The 3,898-nt window shown below is 47.5% G+C and overlaps 1 protein-coding gene across 2 annotated transcripts in view; it reads right to left on the bottom strand.

Moving 5' to 3' along the window:
• Positions 1 to 3,186, bottom strand: part of Rhbdl2 (rhomboid like 2) — a 47,658-nt gene extending 44,472 nt beyond the window's left edge. For both annotated transcript variants that reach the window (XM_031376894.1, XM_031376895.1), the window contains exon 1: positions 3,084 to 3,186. The gene's annotated coding sequence lies outside the window, so the exon portion shown is untranslated. The remainder of the gene's footprint in view (positions 1 to 3,083) is intronic.
• Positions 3,187 to 3,898: the final 712 nt, after the last annotated feature.

Below are 3,898 nucleotides of genomic sequence, written 5' to 3'. Positions count from 1 at the left end.
AGAAGAAGAAGAAGAAGAAGAGGAAGGAGAAGAAGAGGAGGAGGAGGAAGGAGAAGAAGGTGCACCGTTTATGTAACAGGGCAGACACTATCCCTGGCCCCTTGGTTTGCCCAGGTTGCTTTGGTTTTGTTGCTTTGGTTTTGTTCACCTGAGACGAGGTCTGGCTGCACAGCCCTAGATGGTCTAGTGTTTGCAGTGTAGCTCAAGACAGCCTCAAACTCACAAAATCCTCATGCCACCACCCCCCAGTGCAGGAACTACAGGCATGAATCGTCGTGCCAGGCAGGCTAATTACCGCTCTTTTGGAACCTTTAGGTCTCCTAGGACAGACAGAGCACATAATGAATGAATGGATGAAGAACAACTACAAGAATGTGTCCTCCCACCTGGATGAAACAGCCCAGAATAGAAGTGATCATGACACCTCCCTTCTGCCCTCTGTACAGAGACTTTGAAAGACATCAGGGATCCGGAGTCTGATCCACAAATTTGAATCCTGAATCCATTATGTATTAGCCTTAGGTAAAGCCTATGGGGATGAGAATAATATAACAGGGTTTCGATTTAATGAATCTTTGTGTTTGGTTGGTTTGGTATCTGAGGCAAGGTCTCTCTCCGTGTAGCCCAGACTGGCCTTGAACTCAGCCTCCTGAATACTGAGAGTACAGATATACACAAGCCCAAGATCACGCACTTGAGATGGCTAAGTGCTCGGACCCAGCTGGGACTGAGGGACTATGGGCAATCACCACTTGTTGGGGAAGAGCCATCACTTTCTTCTGTAGAGTGCCACACATAATTGGTCTTTTTGACACCAAATAAACCCCACCCCCACTCAGCAAAGAACTCTGACCTCAATAAGCCACACACTTGATGTAGGAGGGACATTCACTGAAAAGAAGACCAGTGGGACGAAGGGGATGAGGAAGAGGAATGGGGTGTGTGAAACTGTCTAAAATTTATTTCATTGATGTTCAAAATTGTCAAACAAGTGTTTAATGGGGAAGGAAGGTTGAGAGTGGTAGCTCATTGGGAAGGCAGAGGCAGGAGGATCTCTGGAAGTTCAAGGCCAGCCTAATTTACACAGTGAGTTCCAAGTCAGCCCAAATAACAGAGTGAAACTCTGGTTCAAAAAGAAGTAATAAGGGGGGCTGGTGAGATGGCTCAGTGGGTAAGAACACCGACTGCTCTTCCGAAGGTCCTGAGTTCAAATCTCAGCAACCACATTAATATAATATAATATAATATAATCTTTTTAAAGATTTATTTATTTATTATATGTAAGTACACTGTAGCTGTCGTCAGACACCAGAAGAAGGCATGAGACTTCATTACGTATGGTTGTGAGCCATCATGTGGCGCTGGGATTTGAAATCAGGACCTTTGGAAGAACAGTCAGTGCTCTTAACCGCTGAGTCATCTCACCAGCTCTAATAAATAAATCTGAAGAAGAATAAGAAGGAGAAGAAGAAGAAGAAGAAGAAGAAGAAGAAGAAGAAGTAATAAGAGTCTGAAGAGATGGCTAAGCCATTAAGAGCACTGACTGCTCTTCCAAAGGTCCTGAGTTCAAACCCCAGCAACTACATGGTGGCTCACAACCATCTGTAATGAGATCTGACTCCCTCTTCTGGCTACAGTGTACTTATTTATAATAATAAATAAATCTTTTTAAAAAAGAAGTAATAAAATATAATTTTCTAGCCAGGCGGTAGTGGCACATGCCTTTCTTTAAACCCAGCACTTGGGAGGCAGAGGCAGGCATATTTCTGAGTTCGAGGCCAGCCTGGTCTACAGAATGAGTTTCAGGACAGCCAGGGCTTTACAGAGAAACCCTGTCTTGAAAAAAACCAAAAATAAATAAATAAATAAATAAATTATATATATATAATTTTCTTAAATATGAGAAGAGAATAATGTCTCTGACAGTTCTCAAGTCAGAAACACAACATCAGTCTGGTCCCGGCCCTGGCCCAGTTTGTGCATTCAGCCAGAGGCTGGTCTCCTTCCTTCACATCTCTGGCCTCCCACCCCCTAGAGCTCCTGCCTCCACTACTCAGTTCAGTTTACAAGCCACCTAGGCATTGTCAAGGCCAGGGTTTGTCTTCTCTATCTTTACAAGCCTACAGCAAGGGAGGTGCCAGTTAGGGAGGGGCAAAGAAGAAGAAAGCTCAGACGTTTATCTGGGCCCCACTGTGTGCCAACCACCCAGCCTGTCCTGGATTCATGTAGTTCCTTATCATCTTCAAAAACAAACAAACAAACAAACAAACAAACAAAACCATGACCTTACAGATGAGGATGCTGAGGTCCAGGAAGTAAATAGGAGCTGAGGGAGTTAGCTGTCCAGGCCTGTAACTCCCGCCATGCCCCACTGCCTACCTGTCAGCTTGTAGATACGTGTGGATAAATTTCAACTTTTTTATGCACAGCAGAAAGGACATGTTCCTCCCTCCAGACAACTGAAGTGTGTGCTCAACTAATGAGTAAGCAAATGACCAAAAATAAACGACCCATCGCATGAGGTAAATCCCTAAAGTGCCCATAGCAGGAAGGAGGAAATGGTGCACAGCAGAGCTGCCTTGCTGGAAGAGCTGTCACCTCTTCCCGGCAAGCTCCAGAGCAGAGGCAGGTAGACGCTGGGAAAGCACAGATAGTTTCGGGTTCCGACGGTGGTACAGACAATCACGGGTCTAGTTGCAGGTGTGGCTGACATAGTAACACACACAAACACAAATACACACACTCACACGCACACACGAAACGCAGTTCCTCCCGCCCGGAATAAAAATAAAAATAAGCCCTGGGAGTCTTAGGATGCTGGGGAGAAAGTAGTGAGGCAGTGCCTGCTTGAACAGTGCAGTGAGGTGGCAGGATTAAACGCCCAGATCATCTCCCCAGCCATTCCCAGACCGCTGCCAACTTTGAAAAGTTTCAGAACCCGAAGCTGCCACTCTAGGCTCTTTCGGAACCTTCCCCTCATCAGGCTGTCAGCAGGTTTAGGGGGCTACCTAGAATTTTGGCCACCAGCTTCCTGCTTCAGCACCTGGCCTCCCACCGCTGGTCCCCCAACCCCTGCACCTTACCTGGGGAGGCCGAGGCAGAGAGTCCCACAACTGCAGTTGGATCTTGTACTTCAAGCGGCCAACAGAGCTGCCTGGAGGCCCTAGCCGCAGCCTGCCAGGCTCTCCTCCCGCCCTCCCAGAACTAAAATTGTCCAGACAGGTTCCTAAGGGGGAGGGAGCCAGAGGAAATCCCCTCCCCTGGTGGCCTGGCCTAAGCTGGGCCAGCCTGCTAGGCAATCTTCCCTGGGTTGGCTCTGGATGAATGAGTCCTGGCCTCCTCCTACTTGGGTTTGTGCCAGGGAGCCTGTGACAGCCACCCAGCTCTTTCTCCTGGCCTATCCATGCCTCCTCCCTGTCCTGCCTTCCTGTATGTGACTGAGTCCTGCGTCGGTTCTCAGGTCTCTAGGAAAGGTCTGCTCCCCTAGGTTTCAATTACTTTACATGGGATTGTCCTGGATCAGGTACTGGCTAGCCCTGGTGCGATGGGTTTGTCAGTCTCTGATTATCCATTCAAAGTATGTTGAGGATGACTGACCTTGTGCCAGGTCCTGAGAGTGGAGAAGTAGGCTAACCTAGTGTCTGCCCTCCTGTACTGGCAAGCCAAAGAATAAAGTCTTCCACTAATGGTTTGCCAAAGATTCTGGCAGCATGATCAGGGAGGACTTCCCTGCGTGGGAGAGTTCTAGAAAGAAAAAAATTCTCGGAGATAACAGAAGATAAGCCACTGAAGTTCAGAATTATGAGCAATGAGTGTCAGGCCAGGAAGGGCCTTACAAAGCTTGCAGAGAAATATTCAGACTTTACACTACAGACATGGAAGGACTCCGAGCTTAAAC

This window comes from Mastomys coucha, unplaced genomic scaffold (genome assembly GCF_008632895.1).
Source record: "Mastomys coucha isolate ucsf_1 unplaced genomic scaffold, UCSF_Mcou_1 pScaffold18, whole genome shotgun sequence".
Classification (NCBI taxonomy): Eukaryota; Metazoa; Chordata; class Mammalia; order Rodentia; family Muridae; genus Mastomys; species Mastomys coucha.
The sequence above is the reverse complement of the archived record's forward strand: the minus strand, read 5'-3'. Positions and strand labels throughout refer to the sequence as shown.